Genomic DNA, 13408 nt, shown 5'->3' with positions numbered 1-13408 from the left:
TGTGCTACTTTACAAAGAATGTGTTACAACTCCATCTAGGTTAAGAAAAAAGATGTAATGTCTCCATCTTTTTATGGCTGAATAGTATTCCGTGGTACATGTATACCACAGTTTGTTAATCCATTCTTTTTTTTTTCTTTTTTTTTTTTAGTTTCTGGCCAGGGCTGGGTTTGAACCCTCCACCTCCGGCATATGGTGCCAGTGCCTCACAGGTGCCACCCTGTTAATCCATTGTTGAATCGATAGGCATTTAGATTGCTTCCACTTCTTGGCGATTGTAAATTGAGCTGGGATAAACAATCTAGTGAAAATGTCCTTGTGATAAAATGATTTTGTTCTTTTGAGTAGATTCCTAGTAGTGGGATTGTGGGGTCAAATGGGAGGTCTAATTTGAATTCTTTAAGGATACTCCACACTTCTTCTCAAAGAGGCTGTATTAGTTTGTAGTCCCACAAACACTATAAAAGTGTTTTCCTCTCTCCACATCTGCAACATAATCTACAACTTTTAGGATTTTGTGATGTTGGCTAATTTTAGTGGGGTTAGGTGATGTCTCAGGGTGCTTTTGATTTGCCTTTATCTGATGATTAGGGTCAATAAGCAGTTTTTCATATGTTTGTTAGCCATTTATCTGTCTTCCTTAGAGAAGGTTCTAGTCATGTCTCTTGCCAAGTGCTAGAATAGATGTGATTGTTAGCTCTGTTTTTGCTGATTTATTTGAGTTATTTATAAATCCTAGTTATCAAGTCTTTGCCAGATTATTATTATTATTTTTTTTTATTGAGACAGAGCCTCAAGCTGTCAGCATGGGTAGAGTGCCGTGGCATCACAACTCAAAGCAACCTCCAACTCCTGGATTTAAGCAATTCTCTTGCTTCAGCCTCCCAAGTAGCTGGGACTACAGGCACCCGCCACAATGCCCTCCTATTTTTTGGTTGTGGTTGTCATTGTTGGGCAGGCCTGGGCTGGATTCGAACCCGCCAGTTCTGGTGTATGTGGCTGGTGCCTTAGCTGCTTGAGCTACAGGCTCCAAGCCCTTTGTCATATTCTTAATATGCAAATATCTTTTCCCATTCTGAAGGCTGTCCATTTGATTTGATTGTTGTGTGCTTAGTTGTGCTGAAATATTTCAGTTTAATTAAGTCCCATTTTTTACTTTTTATTGTTGTTGCAATTGCATGGAAGTCTTCTTCATAAAATCTTTCCCTAGGCTGACATCTTCAAGAGTTTTTCCTACACTTTCTTCTACCAACATCATACTTTGAGGATTTGGAAAAAATAGTTCTTCATTTCGTATGGAACTAGAGAAAAAAACCTCGCATAGCCAAAGCTTAGTAATAAAAACAAAGCCAGAGGCATCATCCTACCAGACTTCAGGCTATATTACAAGAACATAGTGATCAAAATAGCTTGTTATTGGCGCAAAAAGGGAGACATAGACATTTGGAACTAAATAGATAATGAAGAGATGAAACTAGTCTCTTACAGTCATCTGATCTTCAATAAACCAGACAAAAGCATAAACTGAGGAAAAGAGTTCTTGTTCAATAAATGGTGCTGGAGGAAATGGATAACTACACGTAAAAGACTGAAACTAGACCTGAACCTCTCACCACTTACAAAATTTGATTCAAGATGGATAAAAGAAATATAATTTTTAAAATTTTCTTTTTATTACTTGTCTTTAGAAGTTGTACTTTTAAGTACTATTAACAGAAACTATGTAACAAAAGTTTCCTAATAAGTGAATAAAATTATAAGTCCTGGATAAACTAGTCTCATTAACCAGTCTCATTAACATGTTTACAGATTTACATAATACCTACTTCTTTGGAAATGAATTATATGACATTTATACAACATTAAAATTTCCAAGTAACTGAGTAGTGAGCATTTCAGTTCTTTACTGTCGATATCCACAGATAAAAGTCATGTATTTCTGAAGGCAGAACTGATAAGCAACAGAAATGGTCAATCTGAGATACTGTTGACATATTGTTCTGTTCCTTCACCTAAAGATGCGTCTGTTGAGTAAATGTGTTCATGCTTTTTATTCCTCTTTACTCTGATCTTTCTGCAGCTTCAGAATTACATTTGGCATTTTTTTTTCTCTTTTTGTTCTCATTCTTAGAGGAGGAAACCATTTTTCCAAATTTATGGATAGTTCAAAATTGAGAATTGGATTCTCATAAAAGCTCACTACAAACTGCAATACATATACACCACAGTCACTGAAGTTGCCTTGTTGGGGTACTTTCGGATGAGAGCCCTTCATAACATCTTTGGAAAAATGTCTTTTGCTTCCTGTTTAATTTTCTAAATACTCTCTTAATATTCTGGGAACATTTGACGAGAAGGGCCTCTGATTGAGTCCGTAAATAAGATACAGTGTTGTTTACAGATAGGAGGATTTAAATGCCACTGCCTAATTTCTGAATTGCACTTGTCTTTGGCAAGCAATCAATCATCACTGCTATCATCCTGGTTGTCTTGATCTTCCAAGAAATTGTTGTGTTCATCTTCAAGCATTTTGCCATCTTCATTATCCTAGTTTAGTCTGCTTTTGCTTAAGCCATCTGTATGGGGCAAAGGACTTAAACATTCATTCTGTAGGCCATTCTCACTTTTATTAGCATCAGCAACTTTTTGGTATGCAGATCCTCTTATATCTGATTCTTCATTTTCACTCGTGGGATGATTTGGGGTTTGGGGGGTTTGTTTTGTTTTGTTTATACTCCACTCCAGCCCACTTATGTTTCTCTCTTTTTTTTTTTTTTTGTAGAGACAGAGTCTCACTTTACTGCCCTCGGTAGAGTACCGTGGCGTCACATGGCTCACAGCAACCTCCAGCTCTTGGGCTTATGTGATTCTCTTACCTCAGCCTCCCGAACAGCTGGGACTACAGGCGCACGCCACAACGCCCGGCTATTTTTTTGTTGTTGCAGTTTGGCCGGGGCTGGGTTTGAACCCACTACCCTCGGCATATGGGGCCGGCGCCCTACTCACTGAGCCACAGGCGCCGCGCATGTTTCTCTAAAAATAAGGGTCACTTTCTTCCTGTCCAGCATTAGACTCAATTACAGCTATGCGCTGCTTTTTGTTTGGCATGCTCTTTATTACAGGCTTCACAGAAGAATTTTGTGAACAGCCATTCACTTCACTGGCTGATGGAGAAGAAATACAAGTGTCCTCTACAGTTGAACATTTTGTATGGCTGAATTTTCATGGTAATGAGGATTAGGTATACACTTTGATTTTCCCAAGCCACAGAAACAAACAACAGCCAAAAAACAGTATGCAGCTTCATTATGCAGTGCAAAAAAATAAATCTGTCTAAAAAATATCTACATGCAGAAAAAAATTAAAAATATATATCTACATGCTGGCACCATGTTTTTAATCCCCCATGTCAGTTTTGCTGTATGGACAGATTAACTGTTTTATGATTTTTCCTCTCTCTCTGATTAAGATGTTTACAGCTAAATATATGAGTTCAGTCAGCTTCTTATTTCTTCAATTCTTCAAGCCTCAAGTGTTTCAAATAATAATCTATAATGCCATCATTTAAAAAGTCTCCTTAATTTAGGCCGGGCAGGTCCTCATTTGTAATGGAGCTGTTTTCCTTAGCTGGAGGTGATAGATACAATACCACATTTTCTACCTGGTCAATGAACATGATGTGGCTTTCTCCAATTTCTTCTTCATCATCAAAAAATTGGAATTCCTCTTTTTCTAAGTTGTATTTTACATTCAAAGAATGCAGTTTTAATTTAGTTTCCTTTTAGCACACAACCTCCTTTGATGCGCTTTTCATAGGTTTTTGTATAGACAAGTCTGCTATTGGCTTCTTCAGGAACATTTTTATAAGTAAATTAGAAATGTTATTCTTTAACCTAATTACAGAAAAAATACTTTCAAGTACTACATTGCTTGAGGATCAAGACCATTATGAAACGGGGGAGATAGGACTCCAGGCATCTCTGGCTGGTGGAAACTGCCTATCATCACTCCTATGAGGCTACAGGGAGTCAGCGAGAGACTTCTGGACCCCAAGAGGAGGACTAAAACAGTGGAAAACCGGCAAGTGGTCGCGTGTGTTCAATCCGTCTAAACCCGCCCACAACTTCCACAGGCACAAGATCTTAAAGAGCAAGAGGAAGTGAAAGGAAAATTAGGGCAAGGAAACAGATAAAAGAAATCACTCATGAGGAAGAATCAGCAGAAAACTCCAGGCAACATGAAGAACCAGTCCAGAACAACCCCGCCAAGGGACCATGAGGTAGCTACTGCAGAGGATTCCACCTATACAGAAATGTTAGGAATGACAGAAAGGGAATTTAGAATACACATGTTGAAAACAATGAAAGAAATGATGGAAACAATGAAGGAAACTGCTAATAAAGTGGAAAATAACCAAAAGGAAATCCAAAAACAGAATCAAATCAGAGATGAACGATATGAAGAATATAAAAAGGATATAGCAGAGCTGAAGGAAATGAAACAGTCAATCAGGGAACTTAAAGATGCAATGGAAAGTATCAGCAACAGGTTAGACCATGCAGAAGAAAGAATTTCAGAGGTAGAAGACAAAGTTCTTGAGATAACTCAGATAGTAAAAGAGGCAGAAAAGAAGAGAGAGAAAGCAGAACGTTCACTGTCAGAATTATGGGACTTTATGAAGCGTTCCAACATACGAGTTATAGGAATTCCAGAAGGGGAAGAAGAATGCCCCAGAGGAATGGAAGCCATACTAGAGAATATTATAAAAGAAAATTTCCCAAACATCACCAAAGATTCTGACACACTGCTTTCAGAGGGATATCGGACACCAGGTCGCCTAAACTCTAACGGAGCTTCTCCAAGACACATTGTGATGAACCTGTCCAAAGTCAAGACAAAAGAAAAGATTCTGCAAGCTGCCAGGAGTAAGCGCCAGTTGATCTACAGGGGCAAATCCATCAGAGTGACCGCAGACTTCTCTAATGAAACTTTCCAAGCAAGAAGACAATGGTCATCTACCTTTAATCTACTTAAACAGAACAATTTTCAGCCCAGAATTCTGTACCCTGCTAAGCTAAGCTTCAAAATTGATGGAGAAATCAAATCATTTATGGATATACAAACATTGAGGAAATTCGCCACAACAAGACCAGCTCTACGGGAAATACTTCAACCTGTTCTGCACACTGACCACCACAATGGATCAGCAGCAAAGTAAGAACTCAGAAATCAAAGGACAGAGCCTAACCTCCACACTGATGCAAAAGATAAAACTAAGCAATGGACTCTCACCAAATAAGACGAATAGAATACTACCACACTTATCAATTATCTCCATAAATGTTAATGGCTTGAATTCCCCACTGAAGAGACATAGATTGGCTGACTGGATTAAAAAACACAAGCCATCCATTTGCTGTCTGCAAGAAACACACCTGGCTTCAAAAGACAAATTAAAGCTCCGAGTCAAGGGATGGAAGACAATTTTTCAGGCAAATGGAATTCAGAAGAAAAGAGGAGTTGCAATCTTATTTTCAGATACATGTGGATTTAAAGCAACTAAAGTCAAAAAACACAAAGATGGTCACTTTATATTGGTCAAGGGAAAAATACAACAAGAAGACATTTCAATTCTAAATATTTATGCACCCAATTTAAATGCTCCCAGATTCTTGAAGCAGACCTTACTCAGTCTGAGCAATATGATATCTGATAATACCATCATAACAGGGGACTTTAACACACCTCTTACAGAGTTGGACAGATCCTCTAAACAGAAATTAAACAAAGATATAAGAGATTTAAATGAGACCCTAGAACAACTATGCTTGATAGACGCATATAGAACACTCCATCCCAAAGATAAAGAATATACATTCTTCTCATCACCCCATGGAACATTCTCCAAAATTGATCATATCCTGGGACACAAAACAAATATCAACAGAATCAAAAGAATCGAAATTTTACCTTGTATCTTTTCAGACCATAAGGCACTAAAGGTGGAACTCAACTCTAACAAAAATGCTCGACCCCTCCCAAAGGCATGGAAATTAAACAATCTTCTGTTGAATAACAGATGGGTGCAGGAAGAAATAAAACAGGAAATCATTAACTTCCTTGAGCATAACAACAATGAAGACACAAGCTACCAAAACCTGTGGAATACTGCAAAAGCAGTTTTGAGAGGAAAATTCATCGCTTTAGATGCCTACATTCGAAAAACAGAAAGAGAGCACATCAACAGTCTCACAAGAGATCTTATGGAATTGGAAAAAGAAGAACAATCTAAGCCTAAACTCAGTCGAAGAAAAGAAATATCCAAAATCAAATCAGAGATCAATGAAATTGAAAACAAAAGAATCATTCAGAAAATTAATGAAACAAGGAGTTGGTTTTTTGAAAAAATAAATAAAATAGATAAACCATTGGCCAGACTTACTAGAAATATAAAAGTAAAATCTCTAGTAACCTCAATCAGAAACGATAAAGGGGAAATAACAACTGATCCCACAGAGATACAAGAGATCATCTCTGAATACTACCAGAAACTCTATGCCCAGAAATTTGACAATGTGAAGGAAATGGATCAATATTTGGAATCACACCCTCTCCCTAGACTTAGCCAGGAAGAAATAGACCTCCTGAACAGACCAATTTCAAGCACTGAGATCAAAGAAACAATAAAAATGCTTCCAACTAAAAAATGCCCTGGTCCAGATGGCTTCACTGCAGAATTCTATCAAACCTTCAAGGAAGAGCTTATTCCTGTACTGCAGAAATTATTCCAAAAAATTGAGGAAGAAGGAATCTTCCCCAACACATTCTATGAAGCAAACATCACCCTGATACCAAAACCAGGAAAAGACCCGAACAAAAAGGAGAATTTCAGACCAATCTCACTCATGAATATAGATGGAAAAATTCTCAACAAAATCCTAGCCGATAGATTACAGCTTATCATCAAAAAAGTCATTCATCATGATCAAGTAGGCTTCATCCCAGGGATGCAAGGCTGGTTTAACATACGCAAGTCCATAAACGTTATCCACCATATCAACAGAGGCAAAAATAAAGATCACATGATCCTCTCAATAGATGCAGAAAAAGCATTTGATAAAATCCAGCATCCTTTTCTAATTAGAACACTGAAGAGTATAGGCATAGGTGGCACATTTCTAAAACTGATTGAAGCTATCTATGACAAACCCACAACCAATATTTTACTGAATGGAGTTAAACTGAAAGCTTTTCCTCTTAGAACTGGAACCAGACAAGGTTGTCCTCTGTCACCTTTACTATTCAACATAGTGCTGGAAGTTCTAGCCAATACAATTAGGCAAGACAAGGAAATCAAGGGAATCCAAATGGGAGCAGAGGAGGTCAAACTCTCCCTCTTTGCTGACGACATGATCTTATACTTAGAGAACCCCAAAGACTCAACCACAAGACTCCTAGAAGTCATCAAAAAATACAGTAATGTTTCAGGATATAAAATCAATGTCCACAAGTCAGTAGCCTTTTTATACACCAATAACAGTCAAGATGAGAAGGTAATTAAGGACACAACTCCCTTCACCATAGTTTCAAAGAAAATGAAATACCTAGGAATATACCTAACGAAGGAGGTGAAGGACCTCTATAAAGAAAACTATGAACTCCTCAGAAAGGAAATAGCAGAGGATATTAACAAATGGAAGAACATACCATGCTCATGGATGGGAAGAATCAACATTGTTAAAATGTCTATACTTCCCAAAGCAATCTACCTATGCAATGCCATTCCTATCAAAGTACCTACATCGTACTTTCAAGATTTGGAAAAAATGATTCTGCGTTTTGTATGGAACCAGAAAAAACCCCGTATAGCTAAGGCAGTTCTTAGTAACAAAAATAAAGCTGGGGGCATCAGCATACCAGATTTTAGTCTGTACTACAAAGCCATAGTGCTCAAGACAGCATGGTACTGGCACAAAAACAGAGACATAGACACTTGGCATCGAATTGAACACCAAGAAATGAAACTAACATCTTACAACCACCTAATCTTCGATAAACCAAACAAGAACTTACCTTGGGGGAAAAACTCCCTATTCAATAAATGGTGTTGGGAGAACTGGATGTCTACATGTAAAAGACTGAAACTGGACCCACACCTTTCCCCACTCAAAAAAATTGATTCAAGATGGATAAAGGACTTAAATTTAAGGCACGAAACAATAAAAATCCTCAAAGAAAACATAGGCAAAACACTGGAAGATATTGGCCTGGGGGAAGACTTCATGAAGAGGACTGCCATGGCAATTGCAACAACAACAAAAATAAACAAATGGGACTTCATTAAACTGAAAAGCTTCTGTACAGCTAAGGAGACAATAACCAAAGCAAAGAGACAACCTACACAATGGGAAAGGATATTTGCATATTTTCAATCAGACAAAAGCTTGATAACCAGGATCTATAGAGAACTCAAATTAATCCACATGAAAAAAGCCAACAATCCCTTATATCAATGGGCAAGAGACATGAATAGAACTTTCTCTAAAGACGACAGACGAATGGCTAACAAACACATGAAAAAATGTTCATCATCTCTATATATTAGAGAAATGCAAATCAAAACATCCCTGAGATATCATCTAACCCCAGTGAGAATGGCCCATATCACCAAATCTCAAAACTGCAGATGCTGGCGTGGATGTGGAGAGAAGGGAACACTTTTACATTGCTGGTGGTACTGCAAACTAGTACAACCTTTCTGGAAGGAAGTATGGAGAAACCTCAAAGCACTCAACCTAGACCTCCCATTCGATCCTGCAATCCCATTACTGGGCATCTACCCAGAAGGAAAGAAATCCTTTTATCATAAGGACACTTGTACTAGACTGTTTATTGCAGCTCAATTTACAATCGCCAAAATGTGGAAACAGCCTAAATGCCCACCAACCCAGGAATGGATTAACAAGCTGTGGTATATGTATACCATGGAATACTATTCAGCCATTAAAAAAAATGGAGACTTTACATCCTTCGTATTAACCTGGATGGAAGTGGAAGACATTATTCTTAGTAAAGCATCACAAGAATGGAGAAGCATGAATCCTATGTACTCAATCTTGATATGAGGACAATTAATGACAATTAAGGTCATGGGGGGGAAGCAGAAAGAGGGATGGAGGGAGGGGGGTGGGGCCTTAGTGTGTGTCACACTTTATGGGGGCAAGACATGATTGCAAGAGGGACTTTACCTAACAATTGTAATCAGTGTAACTGGCTTATTGTACCCTCAATGAATCCCCAACAATAAAAAAAAAAAAAATGGGAAAAAAAAAAAAAAAAACCATTATGAAAAATTAAAATTACATATTGTTCTTCCAAATATTCATCCTTTCCACATTCTGTGAGGTTTTCCTCATTTGTTAAATTCTTTATTCCTTTACAATCATTCCAAACTTTATCCTCCTTATTCATTTGCAGCTGTATGCTCAGCTTTTGATGAACTGCTGTTATTGCCTAAAAAAACACTACTGGTAATTTTTGGACATTACACCATTCGTATTTAGTTAGATCAGTGGTATGTAAAGTAATCTGTACAGGATCACATTCTGGTTTGTCTAGCTTCATAATAAACAAAAAATTACAGGCTCTATTAATAGCCAGAAAAGTGTTCTTACTCATACATTTCGACAGTTTAAAATGACACTGCCATAGTAACTTCAGCAGCTTAAAGATAAAAGATCAAGTAAAGTTTCTTGAGAAAACACTTTGTGACATTTTAGAGATGTATTGATAATATAATTGCCAGACTGGTCTTTCATTTTTGCTTTTCTTGGCAACGTAACTGTATTTAACTCTCAGTCAGCTGGAGTGCTCCTTAGTTCATGCTCTACTTTGCAGGTATTTTCATTTAGTGTTGCTCCTAGTTTTCCAGTAGATGGTGCTGGGGAAGAACAAGCCGTATCGTAAGGTTGAGGAGATATACTCTCTCTTCTGTTAGGTCTGTCAGCTTCAACATCATCATCACTGGACAAAATGACTGGTTCATTTTGGTCTGATAGGCTTGATTTCTTTTAAGTTTCTGATTTTGGGTATTTTTGCTCCTGGTAAAATGACCTTTCCATCGGTCTATAAATAATTGTGTCTGCTATCATCACAATTTACAATACTATCAACCGTCTCCACACTGTTGCCATAAAACGTCTTAGTTGTTATTTCTGTGTTGTGTGACTTCTGTCCTCCAGAATTCTGATGAGCTGACAGTCTTAATGATGGTCCAGTAGAATCATTCAAAGTTGTAGGTCACGTGCAATTCCTTAGGAAAAAGAATACTACAACTATGGCATTTGCTCTGATTTTCCTTTTTCTTCCATGTTTTGGGAAACATTCATGCTGTTCAGAAATTCTAAACAAGTTAAATTGTTTTTTGAAGCAGGAGACGGAGGAAGAGTAGGCTGATACGTAGCACAGTGCCGTTCCTATCGTACTTTCCTAGTAATTTCAGGCTCCACGTCTGATTCAGACTCTCTGTTCTCTTCATTGTATGTTCATTCAACACTTAAGGCCAACTTAACCTCACAGGGTTAATTTCAACTTTTTGGACATGAAGTGGACATTCTTTCCTCTGGGCTTGGTCTCTAACTGTGCATGAGCATGCTGAAAACATCTACCATGAACTACAGTTCCAGAACACAATGATGCATTTTGTGTATTTGCACTCAATTTCTTGTTGTTGCTCAATACCTTAAGGCCATTTGGGTGGCCTTTCAAAGTTTTAAAACTTTGCATCGTGTTTCTTCTTATGTATGTCTTCAAGATGAAATCACCAAAAGTAGTAGCAACAATTTCAGATCCATGATGTATACTTTTTCCTTTTGTGATGTGAGAATCTGATTCACCCCATTTTCATCTTCATCTCCTACACGTTCCTCATGATCAAAGGTCCAATTATTTTTAAAACCTCCATCTCTGCCGGGCATGGTGACTCATGACTGTAATCCTAGAGTTGTACCCAGATGAAAGTGGAATTATAGAGAATTATGCCAGCACACTGAGTCCAACTGAGTTTTAGGATCCTTAATTTAGCCAGGACCGAGAGGGGATTCATACCCAAAGCATTCTTGGCCCAGAGAAGAAGAGGAGCAGGGTTTTTAACTTGCACTTTTAAGGGAGGGAGGGGTTTTCTAAAAGCCAAGTGGTTAGAGACTTGCAAGATTAGAGTGGGGGGGTAGTGGGCACAAAGGGCCTTTTAAATCATATACAAGATGGACTCAATCAGTACAAAATGGCTTCAAACTAGCACTCTGGGAGGCTGAGACAGGTGGATTATCTGAGCTCACAGGTTCAAGACCAGCCTGAGCCACAGTGAGACCCCGTCTCTAAAAATAGCCAGACGTTGTAGAAGGTGCCTGTAGTCCCAGCTACTTGGGAGGCTGAGGCAAGAGAATCACTTGAGCCAAAGAGTTTGAGGTTGCTGTGAGCTCTGATGCTATGGCACTCTACCAAGGGCAACAAAGTGAGACCGCCTCAAAATAAATAAATAAATAATAAAATAAAATAAAACCTCTATGTCTTTTAGATTCTGATCTATCCAAAGATTCCAGAAAAGTAATTCCCCAGCACTGCCTCTGCTGTGCTGACTGCCATCTTCCTCCTCCCATGCTAACTCTTCCTACCCCTAGTCCATACCGCTGTCTTCCTTGCAGCAGAGATGAAAGGCCATATCCCAGGAAGGTAGCCGCCTCAGTGTTGCAGGCATTGGAGTCACACCTCAGGCAGGGTGTATTCCTATGTCCAGATCAGTCTACACAAAAGCAGGCCAATCACACCTGGGTCTGGGAGCCAGTGAGGCCTGGGGCCTGGGCTTCACCTCAAGCCTTTCCAGGGCAAGAGTATCAGCCAAGACAGGTGAAGGTGATTCCCGATTCCCAGACCTGGTTGCTCCCCATCCACTGCCGTCTCCATCCACCGCCCATCCAGGCAGCCTGAGAGCCGTTGGCCCTAGGAGAGAAAGATGAAGTGAGCACAGAAACACACATGTGTTAGTCCCAGATGGGAAAAGACTGCACCACTGTGCAGGACCAGCAAGGTCTCCCTGACCATCCAGCACCCCCCCTGGGATCCTTGCTCTTTCTTCAGCTGCTACCACTTTTGAGACTGTTTATGTAGACAGGAATGGGTCTCCTCTGGCACCTGGAATAGGTGACTGCAGCAGCTCCAGCTGCCACTGATGCCGCTCCCTAAATATAAACTAAAAAATGTACACACACACACACGCAATTTGTTTATTTTAAATTTGCACATTGCACATGAACTTTATGGCCACCCTGAATCAATCAACCTATCTATCCATCCATCTGTCTATATCTATATATATCGGAATGCATCAGGTAAATGCCATTGCAATACTTTTAGGAGGGGAAATGGGTGTTGAACAATGTTGGGCAACTTTTTTAAAACAGATTCTTTTTTTGTTTTGTTTTTGACTTTTCTCTTAGTTCTCATATTGCTTGGCCTCTAGGATTTTTCCCCCAGTGGTATAAAACAGAGAGCATTCATTTACTTACTAGTCTGTGGTTTATCTGGGTCATTCTGTTGATTTGGACTGAATGTTCTCATTTATTTTTTCAATTTTTGATTAATATGAGTGCACAAAGGATTAAGTTACAATGTTTGCATTTGTTACGGAAGGTCCCTGTTGCAGTTGTGTCCCACACCCAGGAGGTGTGCCATTTTGTGCCTTACATCGTGTCCATTAGGTGGGAGCACACCTATCCCTATTTCCCCAGCCTCCTTCCCTCTCTCCCCCCTCTCCCTAACTTGAATTGAACTTTTCTCTTATGTGGGCATGTATTAGTTTGTCTACTGACTTCATATTAGTATTGAGTACATTGGATACTTGATTTTCCATTTTTGTGGTACTTTACTAACTAGAGTGTTCTCTAAATCCCTCCGGATTAATATAAAAGATATAAAGCCTCCCTCTTTTTGTTATGGCTGAATAGTATTCAAAGGTATATATATACCAGTTTACTAATCTCTTCATGGGTTGATGGGCACCTGAGTTCATTCCATCTCTTGGCGATTGTAACATGACTGGTGATAAACAATCTAGTGGAAATGTCCTTATGATAAAATGACTTTTTTTTTCTTCTGGGGAGATCCCTAGTAATGGGATCGTGGGAGCAAATGGAAAGTCTATTTTGAGGTCTTGGAGGTTTCTCTATACTTCTTTCCAAAGAAGGTATGTGAGTTTGCAATCCCACCAACAGCGTAAAAGTGTTCCCTTCTTTCCACATCATTGTCAGCATCTGCAGCTTTGGGACTTTGTGATATGGGCTCACGAGGGTTAGGTAATATCTCGAGGGCGTTTTAATCTGCTTTTCTCTGATGATTAGGGACAATGAGCATA

General features: G+C 38.9%; 1 pseudogene; it reads right to left on the bottom strand.

The window, feature by feature from the left end:
- Positions 1-1971: 1971 nt before the first annotated feature.
- Positions 1972-11657, bottom strand: LOC128576821 (sentrin-specific protease 6-like; annotated as a pseudogene).
- Positions 11658-13408: the final 1751 nt, after the last annotated feature.

The sequence above is a fragment of the Nycticebus coucang genome, chromosome X, assembly GCF_027406575.1.
Source record: "Nycticebus coucang isolate mNycCou1 chromosome X, mNycCou1.pri, whole genome shotgun sequence".
Lineage (NCBI taxonomy): Eukaryota > Metazoa > Chordata > Mammalia > Primates > Lorisidae > Nycticebus > Nycticebus coucang.
This window is presented reverse-complemented; position numbering and strand designations above follow the sequence as displayed.